The 11,911-nt window shown below is 33.3% G+C and overlaps 1 pseudogene; it reads right to left on the bottom strand.

Annotated features, from left to right (window-relative positions):
• Positions 1 to 9,401: 9,401 nt before the first annotated feature.
• Positions 9,402 to 11,707, bottom strand: LOC108836028 (small RNA degrading nuclease 1-like; annotated as a pseudogene).
• Between the last annotated feature and the right edge of the window lie 204 nt (positions 11,708 to 11,911).

The raw sequence follows: 11,911 nt of genomic DNA, 5'->3' as shown, positions 1-11,911 counted from the left end.
ATAACAAAAAAATGTATTATTTATTTAGATACAACATATTTAAAAAAAAGTTCACCCCGCGCAAGGTGCGGATTATCATCTAGTTATAATGTATATTGATATATTCTGAAAAGGTAACGCAGCACCATCAGTTGGTATTTTTTTCTTAGAATATTAGTGTTATCCCTTTTAATCAACAATAAGTTTTTGTCCTTTTGATCTGTTTGCTTACCTTTCTTTGTGCACCTTTTTGTGCACCTAAAAGAAGGTTAGGAAAGATTGAACTCATGTTTTTGAGGAGTTATGTTTTTTTTTTAAAAAGAGGTACAACATGGGAATTTACCAGAAAATCATCCATTCTAATACAACTATCGACCAAACACGCTTGGCTGCGGAATTCTAATAGGATCCAGTGCATTAGTGCTTAGTGCTGGTATGATCGCACCAAAAAAATGATTGGCCGTTTTAAAGAAGATTCGAACCCAGGTTACTAACACACTTATCCTTCAGTTTGCTTACTTGCTCAGTTCTAAATTTGTGTATGATTGTTAGAACATTAAAGCTCAGTTAACACGTGAATATATATACTATTAAAACAGAAACATTCTGAAAAATCTACTTAAACAAAGTTGTTGGACCCTTTTATTAGATTTAACATTTTTGGTCTTACCTTATATATTTGTAACAATTAATAATTAACTCCCATATATCTATCCGATGATTACTCATTTCTCTAACAATAAGATAGTATAAAATATCTTTACCAACACAGAAAGAATCAAATTACAGAAACTCAGCCCCTCATGCATATTTATGCATGCAACCGTCCATATATACTATTTATATAGTATTGTTTATACCTTTTGATTAAAATGAAATCATATCTGATTTACTACAATATATATATATATATATTATTTTCATGATAGGCTGTCTATAATGTTATACACTATATTTTTTGCTCATAATCTACAATATTTAGATATTAACTTTTTTGAATATTTAGATATTAATTATTAAAATGAGTTAGCAATATCATTAAGTATATTTTACCATGTTATCTTACATTATATAGTTTCAGTTTTTTTTTAAAGTTGATAAAACATGTTCGCAAATCATATGTTAAAACAAAATCATATATATATAGTTTTTATAAATAAAAAATAGATTAAACATTAGATTAAAAAAATTATTAAGAGATTTAATAACTATAAAATCCCCTACAAATATGTCTATTGAATTAGCTAAACAATCTACCAATTAAATCTTAAGTCATATCAATTTTAAAATATAACTTTTATAAAAATATGTACAAAATATAATGAGAGAGTATGTTTGGGTATTCTGGTCGGTTCATTTGTATCTTGATTCTTTGGCTCCTAAACATTCGGATCCAAGTAGATATTTAATTTTTTTACTCAGGTTTAAGTCGGTTCTTTTCATGTCTAGATCGATTAGGAATCATAATTCAAATAATGTAAAATACATTAATATTTGGGTACGAAACAGGTCTAGATCGGTTCAGACATTTAAGATCTGAAAAATATTAGAAATATTCGATAACCTGAAAAATTATCTGAATCTTGAAAAATATTCGAAAACCCAATAATACCTAAAAATTTATTTCAAATAGCTGAAATAGATCTCGAATGCTTCTTGAAATATAACCTGAGAAACCAAAATATCCAACTTTTTATCTAAATATCCATAATATATTTTAAAAAATTTAGAATTTTACCTAAAACCTGAAAGTATGACTGGAAACTCAACACCCCCCCCCCCCAAAAAAAAAGAGAAAAAAACATATGTAATACCAAAAACATATCTGAAATACCCAACTATACCTAATATAATATATACAAAACATTTCATGTATTCAAGATACCTGCACGGGTCTTGGGTATGATCCGTACGGAACCAAGATCCACTGATCCAAAAAAAACCCAATATGTACATTTCTTTGGACGGGGATCTAATCGTTTTTTCTTTTTTTTGGATTCGAGTAAATGCCTAGGTTTAAAAGAGTGAGTTATATAAAATGTACATAAAATCTCAAATAAACTAATTCATAAATTATATAATTTTAAACAGATTATCTTCTTCGATATAATAAGATTTTGTAATATAGCAATGTACAACAACTCCAAAATATTAATGTATATCGAAATTTGTTTTCAATCCAAAAAATTCATGCTTCGAATGTGTGGATTAAAATATAGTCTATTCTATTAAAATATGAACATGACCTATTGATATAGGTGTGGTCTATTAATTTTAATACAATTATTAAAACTTCTTATTAATTATTTAAGAGAAATATTATACAAAAAACACAAATATGACTAAAACGTATAAATATGAAATTAACTTTTTAAAAAATATAAAACAATAAATATATCCGCCTTTTTAAGGGCGGGTCAGAATCTAGTTAAAGATTAAATGAGGATAACTAGACGACCTTACTGTTTTCATACTGGAAAAATACCATATCTTAAGCATTATTTTTTACATTATCAAGTGGAATAGAAACATGAACAGTTTTTCTCAAAACGTTTTCCAGAAAAAAAAGAAATTTTTTTAACACATATGCATAAATTATATAATTTTCAAATGATTAATTAATAGTAAATGTGATTTTATAGCATATTTATTATTCAAGTCGAAAATACATTCTCAGGTATATCCACAAGTGATGCAGACAAAAAAAAGATCAACACTTTATTAAATGGTTAAAGAGTCAGGTATTAACTCAAATTTTTTTTTGGTATACATGATTTGTTTTTGCAGTTAGTATGATTAATTTCAACATTCTCTTTATTTTAATTTGCAGGTTGATTATGACGATCCAAATTACTCCACATGGTTTCACTAAGTAATTCAATGTCAACTTGCAAAGGTCACTACATCACCAATGTATTTCACACGAGGTTTTACTTTTCATACATATGAGTATATTAGACAGTGAGCGACCAATAATTACGGAATATGTGTGAAAGGTGAAACAGATTTCTACGAGATCTTGCAGAAGATTATTGAAGTGGAATTCTCAGGGTTATTGAAGCTGAAATGTTTCTTCTACACATGTGAATGGTTCGACTCCGTCGTCAGCAGAGGTGTTCGGTTTAACAAATTTGGTGTAGTTGATGTCAATGGTGGACAAAAGTATAACGAATTCGAGCCTTTCATATTAGCATTGCAAGCATACCAAGTTAGCTTCCTTACATATCCTTGTATGAGAGAATCAGGAATAAATTGGTTAGCCGTTATCAAAGTTATACCTCGTGGACGAATTATCGGTGGAGAAAACCCACCTTTGATAGAAGAACACATCAATGAAGTCGAGGAACCTGAAAAACAAACTGATAACATACTTCTCATTGATCCGCATAATCGTGAGTACGAAGATCTTCCCGGCGATAGCACAGACGATGCTGTTGAAGACGAGTTTAATGAAAATGATGATGTTTCTAGTGATGACGAGAATGGCAATGATGTATTCGAATGATAATGTAATTTTTTAATATGATTTATTTTCAGATTTAATGCATGTGTTTAGTTTGTTTAATCATTAAAAATTAATTATATAATTTGATTTTGTGTAAGGAAATTGGGGGTTTTGGGGTTTGTAATGGAAAAGAAGAGATTAAGATTGTAAGTTAAGGAAGTTAGAGGTTTGGGGTTTGGGATTTGAGGTTTCGGTTTTAGGGATCTACATATATTCCTCGTAGGGATTTACATATATTCCTCGTAAGTTCTTCATAAATAAAAACACGTGTTATTTCGTCGTTAATTAACGAGGTTTTTATGAGGAAACCTACTTATGTGGAATTAACAATGCATGTGTTATAAGGTTTTGTTAATTCGTCGTTAAGAAACAAGGACTTTACGAGAAAATCTGCTTACGTGGAATTAACAAGGTCCATGTTATTATTTACGAGGAATTTACGAGGCATTTATGTACATCCCGTCAGACGGTAGATGAGCACGACAACGGGCCTATGCTTCACATTACGGGTAAAAAACCTCATGCTGGTGTCCTTTTGGACATGGTAAATATTTTAATTAAATATTTTTAATATAATCTAACTTTTTTAAATGTTTTTTAGACCAAAGAGAAGAGAGTTCTCCCGTCTTTTAAGGAGCTTTACGAGAGGACCCACAAAAACAAGGCTGGAGAATTTGTAGATTCTAGGTCCAAGTAAATCTACAACGAGGTGGTTGCTCGGATTGAAGACCGCCAAACCCAACTGACCCACCAGTCCTTTGATGGAACACCCGTCACGTTATCCACACCTGAAGTGGATAAAATTTACGAGGAGGCAAAATATTTTAAAATTCTAATTATTATTATTCATATATAAATTTAATCTAACTTTTAATTTATCACTAACATTAATTTTTTCAAGGTTGTCCCTAAGAAAAAGGGACATACGTTGGGGACTGCCTCTGTCAACGATGTCCCAAGAACGACATCATCTTATGGTCATAGACGGGAGGATGAAGTCACTCAGCTGCGTTCCAAGTTGAACTCGACGCGGTCTGCGTTCGCAGCTCGTATGGGTCGAGTCGAGGTCTTTCTCGACCTTACAGCAGCTGGAAACCCGCAGCTGGAATCGCAGATGCGAAGCCAAAATCTCATTCCAGAGTCATCCCGCACACATGAGGATGAGGAAGAAGTATAGAGGAGGAATCAAGACCTCTTCGAGGATATGCAGAACAACAACCCTTACTTTTTTTCTATTGTATTATAAATTTAAAACAAATATCTTTAAAATATTTTCGTACTGATTTTTATTATTTCATATTTTTAATAGTTTTGAAATAAATTTAAAAATAAATTTTATTATATTTTTTATTATGGGAAAATAAAGAATTGAAGCAAATTAGTAGCTAAATTACGTCTGTTTAACGAGGAAATCTAAAAGTTCAAACGAGGAACTTGCTTCGATTCTTAGTGTCAAATTTAAGAGGAAAGCTTTATGTGTTTTTTCCGAGGGAATGTTTATGTGTTTTTAGGACGAAAGTTAGCGACTTCTTTACGAGGAAACCTGACATGGTATTTTTACGACGAAACATTAAAAGTCTATTTTACGACGAAATAGTGTGGAAAGCTTACGTGTCTTTTACAACGAAATATTAAACTCTATTTTACGACGGAAAGTTTCCTCGTAAATTTACGTTATAACGAACGTCTAACAAAGAAATAACTTTCGTGATTATTTCTTCGTAAAGCATGTTTTACAAGGAAATAACCACGAAAATAGTCGTTAATTATGCGTTTTCTAGTAGTGGTTTACTGATTTGAATCCAACATATTCAACTTTTTTATTTTAAGTTTTCCATATGTAATTTTTATCATGTAAAAAGGGAATTGAAATATATATATATATAAATAATTTTTGTTTATATATATATTTGAATAAAACTCCTAAAATCTCAGTCCTGATCTGGCTGCCTCTTATTAATGCTTTAGCTTCATAACGTGCCTTATTTCCTTCCTCCAGGTTGCATCTTTCCCATTTGATGACCATAATTTTGTCAAAGTGCATACACATGGTAGAAGGAAGACATCCAGAACGTAGTGGACTGATGATTTCTTGTCTTCTTCTATATCGAAGTGATTTCTGTGTAAAACTCATGTGACTAATCTGAGTGGCCAAAAAAAGGATCAATTGTAGTTCTTTCCTCAAGCTGAGGAAGCTTTTGATAGCGCTGCTGTAGAATTCAGAACGGAGAAGGAAGCGAGAAAACAGCAAAGCCAGGAGTTTAACTGAAACAAAGGAGTTTGGAATCTAAAAACAGCGCCTAAGGTTCAAATTCTTCTCCGGAAGTCTCTTCGCGGAGCTCTCCCGGTTGGGGAAAAATTATTAGCGCGAGAGGTGAACGTTGATCCTTTCTGGTCCTTATGGACAGCCCGCAACAACCTAATCTTCAACAACAAACAGAGATGTGGTGCGGCAAACTGATGCTGCCTGGAATGGAATTTAAAAATTGCAGGCATGGGATGGATCATTAAGAAAGCAGAGGAGAAATTGAGCTTTCAATCATCATCGAACTTGGTTAGTTGCAGAAGGTTTAGCTATGAGGGAAGCAATTAGAAAATGCAAAGAACTGGGGATCCGGAAAATCCGATGCGGGTCGGACTCATCACAACTTGTGAAGTCTTTTTCTTTTGTTTGGATTCCTCGTAGGCAGAATTCTGATGCTGATACTTCGGCAAAATAGGCTCTAAACCTTGTAACTGTTATTCAAACCGCTTAACTCTGATGATTATTGAAGTTGCGCTCCAAAAAAAAAAATTTGATGGTAATAATCGTTTATTACTGCATCCAAACTTCAAAGTAAGCTATTGAAATTTCCATGGATCATGATGTATTCAATTTAACATTTGATGTGATTTGATTTTTAATGGAATTTTAGATGATTTTAATAAGTTGCAGAAATTTAGGTGGGTTTTGTTAAACTACTCTAGAATATCACCTAAAACAATGGGATTTGAGTTTTAATTTTTTTAACTAAGAAATTCCACCCAAACACCCTAAAATCACCTCAAAACTTTAAAATCTCACAACTTAAAATATTTTCAATAACACTGGATTTCAGAGTACTTTACGAAATGTCAAGTTCAATAACAGTGGATTTTAAATGAGTTTTTAAAATTCATGTTTGAATAACAGTGGATTTGTCATTTTAATACAAATCACCTGAAACTCTCGGTTGAATACACCCCCTTAGTGTTTAATTCTAGTACTGTAACAGTAAACTAGCTTAACAATAGATTGATCAGATAACCAAGAAACAGAATCTTATTAAGAGCATCTCCAATGGTGTTACCCACCATTGGAGTCCTTAACAATATAAAACTAATTTTTTTTTTAACTTTTTGAATAGTGAAGGATTGTAGTTTATATTTTGTGTCCAATGGTATTACTTATTATAGAATCCTTAACTACAGATTTTGCAATGAAGCATACACACACCTGTAATGAATTTGAGTATTCCATCATATTCTCATTTGCATTTGGAAGATTCTCTGTATTGGTTTCTTTTATCGTTGGGTCAACAAACTCCAGACTGCAAGATAAAACCAAACATAATGAACACTTTGCAAGGACGTATGATTTTGATTATCTAAGGGTTTCAGATTTTTGACACAAGAGAAGTACCCAAGATGATCATAGAGAAGCTTCAACCAAGGCTCTGCCTTCAGGTACTCCTCCACAATTGAAACAGCATCCACCACTTTACATATCAAAGACGATATCAGTGAAGTGCCACATAATCTCCCAGGAACCAAGAACCAATTAAGATGTTACTTAACTGTGGCAGCTCTCCAACGAGTTCCATAGCCTTAGGGAACCCATTTTTCACCTTGATGAAACCTGCAAGCAGCTAATAGACATCAAAGAAGGAAAAAAAAACATATTATAGAACCTATACAAAAACAAGATGTTGCATTTGGGCATATAAGAATGACATACCGTATTATAGGTAACAACATCTGGTTTAAGACCATCGCGCTTCATCTGGTCAAACAACTTGATGCAACTGTCAAGCTTCCCGTTCTTGACCAGACAGCTGCAGAGCAATCAGACCGATCCAAAGCCAGGTATTTTGACACCGGGAACACTGCAGTGCTCAACGCAGTTGGCTATCTCCTCTTGCTTCCTGCTTCGTTCTGAGGTCCATAGAGGAGAAACTCAGAAAGGCTCAAGTCAGTCATTCTACTCTCATTAACAACACCCTGAACACAATAAATACAAAAATCATCGTGGAAAATGATCGTGGAAAATGACTGGAAAATCATCTTTTGTCACCTACAAAAACAGAAACAACCACACACAAAGCTCTTGGATTCACTTTTCATGGCCTTCTCTCTTTCTTGAATCTTCTTGTTCATATGTTCATATCTATTTTAAGAAACTATAGATAGCATCCATCCCCAGGAAAAACCAAAAAAAAAATAAAGATTCAAAAATCAGAATCTTCTTCCACACAAATCTAACCCTTATCAAAAAAAAACAAAACCCTGAAAGATTAACCTAATCTAACAGAGGTGGAGAAGAAACCAACCTGAACGTCGAACTCAATGAAATCGATCGGAAACTTGGCTGCGGAATTGAAAGAGAGGATAGAGTTTTCTTTAAACCCTCTGGTTCTCCGATCAGAAGATTGCAACACATTCATACCATTTCCTCTGTGTCCGATCACAGAAAACCCATTCATACCAAGGTCCCTAAGATCTCCTTCCTCTTCGTCTTTTTCGTCTTGCTCTCGATTTTTTTTCGTGATAAAGAGTGAATTTTTTTTTCACACGCGAAACAACCGGACCACTCACGCCTTGCCACGTCGTTAAGGATTTGATCCTTAAATGCCTTAGTTAAAGATCAATCATTCAGTTACCAAATTTTTTTATTATTATTTTATGTTATTTGCCTTAATAAATGCGCTAAGGATTCATTAACATCCTGGTTAGGCCTGGGCAAATTATCCGGATCCGAAGATCCGAACCGGCAATTACCCGAAAAACCGGGTTTCGGATCGGGTTCGGTTCTAGAAAAATACCCGGTCGGATGAGGTTTTAAAACTGGTCGGGTACCGGATCGGTTCCGGGTATATCCGAGATCCGTACGGGTATCCGAGAGATCCGAGATCCGTATGGATATCCGAAAAATCCGAGATCCGTACGAGTATCCGAGATGTAAAATTTAATATGCATCACTAGCGAATCGAACCATGAACCTCATCCTACACTTACCATATCACGTGACACTATACCAACGCATCATATAGTGTTTATATGTATTTTAAAGTTTATATCTATATATATATATTAAATTTATAAATATTAATCGGATCCGTTAATTTTTTGGTTACTTCGGATATAACCGGATCCGAACCGGATCCGACCGGTACCGAACCGTATCCGAACCGAAATTTTAAATTATCCGATCGGTACCATTTTCACTAGTTCCGAAATATCCGAAATCCGAAATATCCGACCCGGATCCGAACCGATAATCCGAATGCCCAGGCCTAATCCTGGTTGTGGCTGCTCATAAAATAAGAGCAGAGACCCAAACATAAAGGATTGAAGATAGAGTTCTTCATAAATTATTACTCCCTCTGTTTTTAAATAATACATGTTTTGAGATTTTCACACTTTTTAATAAAACATATTAAAATTTACTTATTAGTGCATAGTTTTTTGTTATTTTATATTTCCTATATTTCTAAACCAATAAAATTTCAAGAAATGCAATTAATGTTTTTGAGATTCACAATTATTCATAATTAGTTGACAAAAATTACATTGAAAATATGAAAAATACATCTTTTTGAAACAAAAAAAATTCCTAAAACATACATCTTTAAAAAACAGAGGGAGTATAATAAAATACTCCATTGTTGCATCATTCATCTTAAACCATTTTACGGACATAGCAACTAGCACTTGATCTCGACTTCAGCTTTACTTCAAACTGTTTTTGTGCCAACCCAAATGAATCCTGAAAAAAAAAACATATTTCATTATACTCATTTCAAGGCTTTTCAAAAAATGTTATAACCTTAACAAAAACAGTACCGTATCTTCGTATCCATTAACGTTTTCAAAAGCTTCCTCCGCTTCTTCAGAACTAACGAATACAGCAACTGCACAGTAATAACCTCCCAGTGTTTTTGCTGCTGCCAAAACCAATTAAAAGAAAAAAGATGTTAAGGAACCTTAAAGAATAAACATATATTCATACTATCATACATGTTTCGGTTTCAACCTTAACATCAAGTTTGAATTTTCTGGTAAGAAACTCTCCAGCGAGAGCAAAGTTCAGCTTTTCAAATGGCACACGGGAAGGGATTCTATGAATAAAGAGTCTTGATTTCTCAGCCTCCAGCATCTATAGAAATAAAAATATTAACTCAATATGTACCTGTAGGAATCATAAAATAAACCTACAATTTGTTTGTAAATCAATCTTTTAATAAAAACCTCTTCTGATGGTGAAATTGTTGTGTCAAATGGCTTCTCAATAAAAGCAAGTGCAATATTCATCGCCGCTGCAGCGTCGTGTACACAATTATGAGAAACGCCTTCCTTTCGGACATCCTTACCAAAAATTGCCTATAAAGATGAATTTCAGTTTTTGATCAACCAAAAAAATGAATTACAGAAAAATAATTAAGAAAATATATTTATATGTAACAAATTCAAGAATATAATATAAACCTTATGAGTTACCTTGTAAAGACAATTGAGAGAAGGTTTCCTCGAATTTCTTGCGTTTGAAAATTTGAACACAAGTGCTGTATCGATTACTTTAGGATGATCTACCTTCAGAACTGTGATCATAATACCAAATTTGAACGACAATATAGTCAAGGGCTATGATTAACTATATGATCTAACCCATCAAAAATGGACATAGTTAACAGCATAAAACTCACTCACTAAGTGTTTTTACGTACCTTTCATATCATTGTTCAAACTGTGACCTACCAGAATAGCACCATTAGAAAGATAGGGCTGCAGCTCCCGCTGTACAATTAGCATAAATACATTCTATAAGATTTTCCCTAAAAAGTCCACATGTATATTATATACACACGATACGGTATACCTGAATATCTACCACAGAGAGAGTAGCTTTTTCGATATCTTGAGCAGTAACTCCTGTAATGACTGTCCTAAAGTCAACAATACGTTTGTCCGGTTTCACAAATTGGTCAAGAATCACCTAAACCAATGAACATATAAATAAACGAGTCAAGAAACAGGTTGATATTTAAAAAAAAATAAAAGAAACTCACAAATAATTTAACAATTAGATATACCTTTGAATGACGGTCTACAGCGCCGACTCTAACCAGACCTTCAGTACCATCTTAACAAAGAACCATCTCACAGTCAACGGCTATCATGTCGGTTGAATTCTTAATCATCAACGACTTCATTCCAATATCAGATATAAACCAATCCTGCTTACAGTAATTTTGATAAAACAGTATAAACAATAATCTTCAAAATGTTAAACATATATAAAAAGAGGTAATGATACAGGAGAGGATACAGACATTGGAGTTTGACCGAAAACAATAGTCTATCGAGAACTCCCGATGCTTCATGGTCAAACGAATAAGCATCTGTACCGTCCAAAAGATAACTTTCAAACACATTACTAGCAAAGTTGAAAAATATATATATATATATTCTAAACATGTTTTCTTTGTTTGATATCCGACACTCACATGCTCATGAGTGTCATTTTCTGGAGAGTCCTGCTTCAGCTTTTTAACTAGAAGACTGTTGGCACGAATTTGCATAGCCTAAAGAAACAAAAATGTAGTGGGGGTTAAAAACCAAAACCCTAGTAGTAATAAGCAAGCATTTGATGGTTAATAACATTACAAAATCAAACCTGCAGATCTTCTTTATTCTTAAACGCAGTGAGAAAAGTGACCAACGCGTCACGGGAAACCATGGAAAGGTCATATGGTGTTATATCTTTATGGTCATTAATAGCTAAGAATTCCTTCCATCCTCCGTGTTCTCCTCGTAGACCTCGAATCTGCACTAGCTTCATCAATTCTTCCAAAACCTAGTCCGAAAATGTAAACGTGGATGTAACGTAAAGTACATAGAATGTAACTCAACCTAAATCAGAGTATTAAAATGAAAAGAAAAAAGGGTACGGACATCCTTCTCGACGGTGGCTAGGTTATCATCCATTAGTGCCGTCGAGTATGTGGCGGAAAGTAGTGATTTTGGCCTAAGTTGAAACAGGAGTTGGGTTTTAAAGAACATCAGCAAATGTTTTTGGGAAATTGTACCCGTTTTGTATGTTTATTTTTAAACATTGAACAGAAACGTACCAACTTCCAACAACTCTATAATCTCGAAAACTTTCCAACATGTTTTGTAAATGATGTTATT

The sequence above is a fragment of the Raphanus sativus genome, chromosome 2 (genome assembly GCF_000801105.2).
Source record: "Raphanus sativus cultivar WK10039 chromosome 2, ASM80110v3, whole genome shotgun sequence".
Classification (NCBI taxonomy): domain Eukaryota; kingdom Viridiplantae; phylum Streptophyta; class Magnoliopsida; order Brassicales; family Brassicaceae; genus Raphanus; species Raphanus sativus.
This window is presented reverse-complemented; position numbering and strand designations above follow the sequence as displayed.